The sequence below is a fragment of the Triticum aestivum genome, chromosome 1B, assembly GCF_018294505.1.
Source record: "Triticum aestivum cultivar Chinese Spring chromosome 1B, IWGSC CS RefSeq v2.1, whole genome shotgun sequence".
NCBI lineage: Eukaryota > Viridiplantae > Streptophyta > Magnoliopsida > Poales > Poaceae > Triticum > Triticum aestivum.
Genome location: NC_057795.1, coordinates 537113792 through 537124186, shown reverse-complemented (window position 1 = coordinate 537124186; position 10395 = coordinate 537113792).

Genomic DNA, 10395 nt, shown 5'->3' with positions numbered 1-10395 from the left:
TCCTGCTCTCTCCTCCTCCTCCCTCATCCTCCCTCCTCTCTCCCCCTCCCCCTCCTCCTCTCTCCTCCTCCTTCCCCTCCTCCTGGCCTCCTCCCACACTACTCCTCCCCCTTTCTGTAAATAGGTTTTAGTTTTTGTTAAATGTAGTTTTTTTGTAAATTTGAATAGAATAAAATATGAAATTGAAAAAATAAGTAAATGTAGGTCTTTTGAATAGAATAGGAAATTTTTAGAAAATTTGAATAAGTAAATTTGAATAGAATAGGAAATTATAAGTAAATTTGAATAGAATAATTAAATGTAGCATATGGATTTTCACTAAGTCCTAAGATGACGATAATAATGTTTTTGTTTATATTTTGTTTTTGCAGAAACCAAGGAGCCCCTGCATCATCCCCGCCGTCGTCCCCGTCAGCGACCCCCTCCGACCTCGATCGAGGTGAGACCAGCTACCCCATGTTGTTAATATTAATTTAGGTGTTTTAGGTGTTTAATCTTAGAATAATGTAGTATGAACCCTAGTTTCGATCGAATCATGTTCAAAATGTAGGTTTTTAATTAGGTGTAGTTAATAGAATTTAGGTGTAGGTAATTTGAATACTAATTTATTTTACGATTTGGTTTTGCTTATTGAATGCTCAAATTGGAAAACTATTCCATCAAGTTTGAATGCTCATATGATGTAGATATAAACATGTATATCTTGTGTTGCTCAAATAGGATATGTGCTTGCCCAAGTAGTCGATCATGTTTGCAGGTTACACCTCCGAGTGGCCTATGTTTTGCCGAAGTGTTGATTAATTTCCGTTCTGGCAAATTTCAGGCGCTCGATATGTCCTTTTTTTAGCAAAGGTCATGCCGGATTTTTTTGTGAATTCTGGCATGACTTGCGCTAGAATATGTAGGAAATATCGAGTGGCCTGGATTTTCTAGAAAAATAATTAAACGATATTTCGGGTTGACTTTAAGTCTGTTGAGGCTCCACCATATATGAAAGGACAAAGAATCCCGATTGTTGTCGTGGGGGTCGTTTCTCCTTCTTCTCCGTGTGCTAGACCTTTGTTATGCACTGGGGGAAGGAGGAGTAGCGACCATCACCGACAGTCGCAAATGTCATAGAGGAATCGGTGAGGGAGAGTCTCCACCATATATGAAAGGACGAAGAATCCCGACTGTTGTCGTGGGGGTAGCTTCTCCTTCATTCTCGTGTGCTAGACAATTTGGTGTAATGCACTCGGGAATGAAAGGAGGAGCTACCATCACGGATGGTCTAATATATACACCACGTGAGCTGAGAGTTTTCAAGAAAAGACTCGACAGACCGATAGTCAACGCATGATGAATAATAATGTTCTAATTTAGTTTTTGTAGTACATATATTTAATTGTACAAGTTTAATCTTTGAATTATGAACATAGGAAATGTCGTCGAATGAAAGTCCCCGGGAGTGCTCCTGGTGCGGCGACAACCGAGGTTTCTGCAACAGGCCTCACTTGGTAGAAGGTCGGCGCTTCAGCAGTAAGCTCGAGGAGGCCTTCGATTGTGATATGGTAAGCTACGATGCAAAGTGTTTTTTCGTAATTAAGCTCGACTTCTACTACTTCAACATGTAATTTACGTCTTTTACAATTAGACTAGCTTATCCCATGTCATGCAAGACGCTATGTCTTGGAGAGGATGGGTTTTGAAGATCATGAGAGGAATGAAACAAAGAAAATTAACCTAAGGACCCATCATGGTATGGATTCTGAGGTAAATCTATACAATTCTGAGAGCGTATCCAACTTTGGTTCCCCAGGTTGGGAAGCACTTTGCAAGATGTATGATTTTCAAGAGGGTATGTTTGTCACCATGGATCTTGGTGATCCTGACATCGAGGTAGACAATTTGGACATTTGGGTCCTTGTTGATACGCTTCCAATTCTACCGCTATGTGAGTTTCTCAAACATAGTTATTAAGTAATTTATATTGTTTATTTCAAAATAGTTGACAGCTTATTTCCATTGATAGCTTATTTTCATTCTTCAAAGAATGTGCGGAAGATGGTAGACAGAACCTACTACATCGATGGCTCTGAGTTAACTTATCAGGAGAAAAATCATCTGGTCACATTTTGTACTGACCTTGAGAATTACAATGCCTATTATCAAACTCCTCCATATTATGGTCAATACGTGCCACTAGTGCACGTGTTGAACCATGGTAACTTCCATGGAGATACCCTGGTAAGATTTTTTACTATTACGACATCCGTGCATCTTTTGCATACTTCTAAAACTGAACTACATTGCTAACTACGAAATTATTACTATGTTTTTCAATAGAAAATCCGATGGATTGCGTGCCTCATTTGATGTATCAGAATGGTCGCCTTGATGTTTTGAACATACAGCTAGGTCATCCTACGAGTCTCACCTGTCCATATCGGATGTCTAAAACCGGTGAACACATGGTAACCAAAGAATGAAAAAAATGTATGGACAATCATAAGGAGGTTCTTGGAAGCAAGATTGTGCGAAAGACAAGAATTGGAGACAGGATAATCTCCATTCTCCATAATGGAGAGTCAGGGGCTATCTTGTTTTATGCTATTTTACCTAGGAGAAGGTAGTAGGTCCTAGCTAATACTCATGATCATGTTCTAACAACAACTAAGTAGGATTGGTTAGATGACTATGATGATGATGTGGTATCGAGTAGAAGTTGTATGATCGATGATGATGAGTATGACCTTATTATGATACCAATGATGAGTTATTTATTATTATGATCGATGATGCATGATGCTAAGTTGTTTTATGAGCATGATGAGTTATTTATATATATATATATAGGTGAAATGAACATGGATTAGATTTAAGTGGAGGCAACATGTGGTGCACATCGAAAGTACTACTAATCCAAACTAGATCAAGTTTGGATTAGTAGTACTTTTGACATGCACCACATGTTGCCTCCACTTGAATCTACTCCACGTTCATTTCAGCCATTGTTATATATAATAACTAATCATGGTCATAAAATCATATCATGAAAGTATTGTATATAAAACCACAACGAAAATAAGCTGTATTTTTAAAAATACAGGAAAAGTTCGCAGCAGCACTTTTCAGAAGAAGCGCTACTGCTACTTAGTACTATCAGTAGCGCTTACTGTAGGAAAGTGCGACTGCTAACTAGGTATAGAGTAGCGCTTACTATAGAAGTGCTACTACTAACTAGGTATAGCAGTAGCGCATCCTTCCAGTGCTACTGCTACTAGTTAGATGTAGTGCCTTAGTGGTAGTGCTTGCACAAGCGCTACTACTGGCTTAAAAACAAGCGCTACTACTAGGGTTTTCCCTAGTCATGCTAGCTCGTTGATCAAAAGATGGTTAAGGTTTCCTAACCATAGACATGTGTTGCCACTTGATAACGGGATCACATCATTAGGAGAATGATGTGATGAACAAGACCCAACCTTTAGCATATCATATGATCGTTCAGTTTATTGCTACTGATTTCTTAATGTCAAATACATGTTTCTTCGACCATGGGATCATGCAACTCCCGGACTCCGGAGGAATGCCTCATGTGCCATCAAACATCACAATGTAACTGGGTGATCATAAAGGTGCTCTATAGGTATCTCCGAAGGTGTCTATTGAGTTGGCATGAATCGAGATTGGGATTTGTCACTCCATATGACGGAGAGGTATCTCCGGGCCCTCTCGGCAATACAACATCACAAGAATCTTGCAAGAAAAGTGACTAAGGAGTTGGTTACAAGATGATGTATTACTGAATGAGTAAAGAGACTTGCCAGTAATGAGAATGAACTAAGTATGGAGATACCAACGATCGAATCTCGGGCAAGTAACGTACCGACAGACAAAGGGAACTACGTATGTTGTCATAAAGGTTCGACCGAAGATCTTCATAGAATATGTAGGAACCAATATGGGCATCCAGGTCCTGCTATTAGTTATTGACCGGAGAAGCATCTCAGTCATGTCTACATCATTCTCAAACTCATAGGGTCTGCATGCTTAACATTCAGTGACGATATAGTATTATATGAGTTATGTATGCTGGTGAAAGAATGTTCTTCGGAACCCGGATGAGATCAATGACATGACGAGGAGCTCCGGAATGGTCCGGAGGTAAATATTGATATATAGGATGATAGTATTCGGTCTCCGGAAGGGTTCCGGAATACACCGGATAATTATCGGATCACCGGAAGGCCACAGGAAGTTGTTGGGCCAAGGGGTAAAGCCCACGAGGCTTTAGGTCAGTGCACAAAGAAGTTGTATGGAAGGCAGGGGCTAGACACCGGGGTTCATGGCGTCTACCCGGGTAGACGCCGGAGTCTGTGGCGTCTATGTAAACGTTGGGAACTGTGGAGTTTAGCCCTGGAGTCCGAGAAGGACTATTGCCTTACGTGCCAAACCGACTTTGAAGAGGCTCTTTCTCCAAGAAACGACCCCAGGGCTCAACATATAAATAGAGGGGCTGGGCTAGCCCCCATAACAAATCAAAATTCACCAAGCCGTGTGCCGGCAACCCCGTCCCCTCTAGTGTATCCTCCGTCTAGTTTCCGTTGTGCTTGGCGAAGCCCTATGGAGATTGTTCTTCACCACCACCATCACCATGCCGTCGTGCTGCCGGAACTCATCTACCACTTCGCCCCTCTTGCTGGATCAAGAGGGTGAGGGTGTCATCAAGCTGAATGTGTGCTGAACGCGGAGGTGTCGTACGTTCGGTACTTGACCGGGACGGATCATGAAGGTCTACGACTACATCAACCGCATTGATAACTGCTTCCGCTTAGCGATCTTCAAGGGTATGAAGATGTTGTCCCCCTCTCGTAGCTATGCATCTCCATAGCTAGATCTTCATGTGCGTAGAAATTTTTTGTTTTCCATGCAACGTTCCCCTTCAAAAACCTCTACCTAAAGAGTTAAGGTATGAGTTTTTAGATGAAACAAATAAAGACCCTATTATTATCAGTGCTAATCTTCCAGATGAAGGAAAAGAGAGATTGATGAATGCTTTGAGGAAACATAGAAAAGCATTTGGGTATTCAATGGATGATTTAAAGGGCATCAGTCCATCTATATGTACTCATCGTATATTCATGGAGGAAGGAGCTGAACCAGTTTGTGAGTACCAAGGGAAGATGAACCCTGAAATGAAGGAAGTGGTAAGAAAAGGAATTGTTCGTCTACTTGATGTAGGTATTATATATCCAGCTTTTGAAAGCAAGTGGGTAGGTCTGGTTCATTGTGTACCTAAAAAGGGGGATTTACACTAGTTCCTAATAGACATAATGAACTAATCCCCACTAGAACAATAGTTGGGTATAGAATGTGCATTGATTTCAGGAAGCTGAATAAGGAGACCCATAAAGACCATTACCCTCTACCATTCATTGATCAAATGCTTGAAAGGCTGGCAAAGCATGCCTATTTTTGTTATTTGGATGGAAATTCAGGATTTTCACAAATTGCAGTGCACCTAGAAGATCAAGAGAAGACAACATTCACCTGCCCTTTTGGTATGTACTCTTACTGTCGTATGCCTTTTGGTCTATGCAATGCACCAGCTGCATTTCAAAGATGCGTGAATGCTATTTTTGCTGATTTTGTTGAAGAAATCATGGAAGTCTTCATGGATGATTTTCAGTCTATGGAACTTCTTTTGATGATTGTCTTCACAATCTTGATAAAGTGTTGCAGAGATGTGAGGACACTAACCTTGTTTTAAATTGGGAGAAATGCCATTTTATGGTCAATGAAGGTATTGTTTTGGGGCACAAGATATCTGGTAAAGGCATAGAGGTTGATAAAGATAGATTCCATAGAGAAACTCCCTTATCCTCATGATATTAAAGGGATAAGGAGTTTTCTTGGTCACGCGGGTTTCTCTAGACGCTTTATTAAGATTTTTTTTTCAGTATTTTGAAACCCTTGACTAACCTTTTGCAGAAAGATGTTCCCTTCACTTTCACGGATGAGTGTAATAGTGCCTTTGAAAAACTGAAGCATGCTCTACTTAATGCTCCCATCATTACACCTCCAAACTAGGACATGCCTTTTGAAGTCATATGCGAAACGGATGATAATGTGATAAGTGTGGTTTTGGGCCAACAGGTAGGTGAGAAGTTTAATGTAATTTACTTTGCAAGCCATACCCTCACTGATGCTCAAAGAAATTATGCTACGAATGATAGAGAACTCTATGCAGTGATCTTTGCTTGTGAAAATTTTAGACCTTATATCACCGATACAATGGTTATATTTTATACAAATCTCCAAGCAATTAAAGAGGTGTTGGATGTTAAAGAAACTAAGCCTCGCTGGATGAGGTGGTCTCTCCTTTTGCAGGAATTTGACAGTGAAATTATAGACCACGAAAAGATTGGAGAAGTGTTACCTGGTAAAGGAGGAGCATCAATACAATCGAGCAAGTCTATGTATCCCCTACGGAATGGTTGTGGCTTTGTACAGAGCTACAACTCATACTTTTGGAGATACAGGACTACCATTCATCAGTCTGAAGGAGCCTTTTGCAAAACTAAGGGTAAGGGAGGAGAATGATTTATTTTATTATAATTCTTTTCACCCTAGTAAATTGCAGAAGATAGCACCTCTTCCTCGACCCCTAAGGACAAAGAAGCCTGGGACGAAGATCTGCGCAAAACACAAGGAGTGGAAAGTACCAGGGAACACAAGAAAGTTAGCATGTTAATCTTGGGGGGATTTTGAAGCCCTTTCTCGTTTTCCTTATCTTTATTATTTTTAGTTGAACTTTGTTTGAAAGAGTTCATTTAGTTCGCGTAATAAAAGTACTATCATACCTTTTGGTGAGGAGGGAAGAGTCTTATCCATTGAGTCATGCATGGTTAGATGAATAGTCCAAAATTATCTAATGAATTTTCTAGTATGGTTATACATCTGAGTGTGCTACAAATCTTTGCTTTTAGAAGATGGTTATAAGTCTTCCACATCTCTACTGTCAATCGGGAATGAGAAGTTAACAACTTGATGTGATGCATTGAAACTGATTTCAGTTTATTTTGGTGATTACTTGGTGAGGTTTCTTAAAACCGGTGAACCAAGTATGAAATGTGGATAAGTTCTTGTACATAAAACAAAACATTATGATTCAAGAAAACTTATGCAATCCCCAATAATTGAACATGGATGATTAAGCATACCCTTCATATCACATCTCAAAAAGAGATAAAACCTCGAGTGATATAGGGCAGGCTTGCCAATTCAGGAAATGAAAAGAGGGGAATGAAGAACAAGAAAATGCAAGATGTATTGTACTAAGGCTTGTCTGACTAAAAGAGGGGAATAAAGTATCACTTAAAGTAGGAAGGAGTCTCATTAATGATAGATAATAAGGTGTGGAAGCCTTCGTACTCATTTGATGGAAACTATGATGTGATGGTGCACGGTGTAATTAATAATATGATGTAAATTCTGAAGTTTTTACTTTGGACCCATTCATTTGATTCATCCGTAGCTCATAAACAAGATGACATCTTCATTACAAGTTGCGGTGTTTGCTCGGGGACGAGCAAAACTTTAAGCTTGGGGGAGTTGATGAGTCCAAATTATGAGACCTTTTTCTAGTTATTTTTGTGACTACTAGGTAGGCTTTGTGGAATTTTACCGCGTTCGCGCACTTCTTTTTGGTGATAATCCCTCGGGTAAAGATTTTTGGAGAAAATCCCTAAAAGTGGCAGTGGAATCACGTATTAAAGGTGATAAATAATTTCCATAAAAGAATCAAGCAAGAAGGCTGCAGAAACCACCGTTGCCACGCTTCTAGAGCGAACAATGGCGTTCCATGCAACCGCATGCGGTCATTTGACGCACCGCCACCTCTGGGAGATCAGCTATTTTCACCCCGTCAAAGCGGATCGCGGATCAGACGTACGGATACTCCAGAAACTCGCCTAGAAGGTAGAACCCTAGCCTCCAGGAACCCATCCAGAGGGAGGATCATCCAGGATAAGGAGGGGATTCCTCTCCTTGTGAGGGGAACAAAGTCATCATCACCGTCTTCATCGTCATCATCGTCCACATCCTTATCATCTGCAACATCAAGAACCCTAGTGGATCCTTCCGCATATCAGTTGATCTATTTATCCATGTATTCATTTACCATTACCATGATGATTGTTGTTCCCATGTGTGAGTAGACCCGCTCTTCCCGAGGTATGGATGAACCCTAGTGTGTAATAGGATGTTTGATATTAGGATTTAATATCCTCTTTGCATGTTTATGTTGATAATCTTCTTGACGTTGGGTGAAGTTGACCATCCAACGTATGCCAATTTTGGGCGGAAGGTTGTTACTGTTGGCTAACTATGTAGTTGTGGAGTTGGGTGACGTGACAGGCCCCTTCTCCCTTTAGCGGATAGTTGCAATAGGGGGTAAAACAGAGACCAGCTTGGCTGCGTCCATGGGGACCTTTTTCCCCTTAATCACCAATTGATAATCGGAGTTGGGAAGAACGGTGGTGGCGTATGGGATACGGAGATACCACGAGTATGCAGGTATCTGTACCGGCTCCGCCCACAAAGAGAAACATGTAAAGTGGCTTAGGAATTCAAAATAGCTTTGTGTTTAGGCACTGGCATAGATGCATGCTAGTGGGGATTCCGGACCCCTGGGAACTCTTTTAATCATTTGTCTCAAGTCTAGTCATTTTACTTGTTATTTAGTTAAGCTCATTTATTCACCTTTTACACTTGCAACCTTATTATTATTATCACTACTGTTCTGGATCACTTACAATTTCTAGGCACATTATTTACACCTTGCAAAGATCAAAGATTGATTCATGTGCTCCCTGTGGGATCGATACACTTACTTCAAAAAGGCTACAACTAAATCATGTGCACTTGCAGGCTATCAGAACCCCAAAGAGAAATTGAAGTGGAACTCATGCGGGATGTCGCGGGAGTCAAAAGATTTGATTCCTATCCCTAACGGGACACCAATGTCACATGTCAAGGCAATCAATTACTCGATCGACTGATTGGCAAGTGGGTAAAGCCATGCCCTTTGCCAGCATTTGCGCAGAGGATTTGGGGGCTAGCTCCCCATTTTTTATCAAGACACGTCTCTTTTTGACTAACTAGAAAAATTATTCATGATTTCACGAAAATATTCATGAATTTAGAAAGATGTTCGAAACAAATAAAAGGAAAGAAAAAAGGAAGAATGAAAAAGAAAAAATGCAGAAAAGAAAGATGAAAAACCGAAGAAAAAAAGGTGAGGAAAAAATCCGAAAATAGGCCGGCCCAATCGAAGGTAGAATGGGTTACACACTAGGTCGCAACACGCCCGTTACAGGGGAGCGCCTCTATGGCGACCTACGCGCTGCGGAAGAAGCGAGCGCGCACCTCCCGCTCCCCCCTTCGTGCACTGCTGGGCCGGCCCATGTGCGGGCCGGGACGCCGCCTTGTTTTTCTTTTCCTTTTTTCCAGTATTTCAGGATATCAAAAAGTTCTTAAATTTCAGAAAAAGTTGCTAATTTCAATAAAACAATCACGATTTTGAAACGTATTCATGATTACAGAAAAATGCTCAGGAATTCAAAAATTGTTCACGAATTTGTAAAACATGTCCACAAACTCAAAAAATGTTCATGATTTTGAAAAATAATCAAGATTCGAAAAAATGTTCATTAATTCAGAAAATGGTTTGTGGATTTGAAAAAATGTTCATGATTCAAAAAATGCTCGCTAATTTGAAAAATGTTCACGAATTTGAAAAAAATGTTCACTAATTCAAAAAATGTTCGTGAATTTGGAAAAAAAATGTTCACAATTCAAGAAAATGTTCTCTAATACGAAAAACATTCACAAATTTGAAAAGAAATGTTCATGATTCAAAAATAATGTTCGTTAATTCGAAAAATGTTCACGAATTTGAAAAAACAAATATTCATGATTCAAAAAATAATGTTCACTAATTGAGAAAATGTTCTCAAAATTGGGAAAAATGTACAAGATTTTGAAATTTTAGTCTATAATTTTAAAATGTTCATTATTCAGAAAAACTGTTCATGCATTCAAAAACATGTTCATGACTTAAGAGAATGTTCACAAATTTCTAAAAAATGTTCAAAAATTTAAGAAAATGTTCACAATTTCGACAAAATGTTCGTGAGTTATAAAAAGTGTTCACGGTTACGAAAAAATGTTCATGATTTTGGACAATGTACACGAATTAGTAAAAATGAAATCACGGTTTTGAAAACATATTCATCATTCCAAAAAAAGTTAACGACTTCAAAAATAAATCACAAATTAATAGATTTTCGAAAATTGGAATAAAAGAGTAAAAATGAAAACATATAGGTAAAGAAAAAAAGAAAAGAATACAGA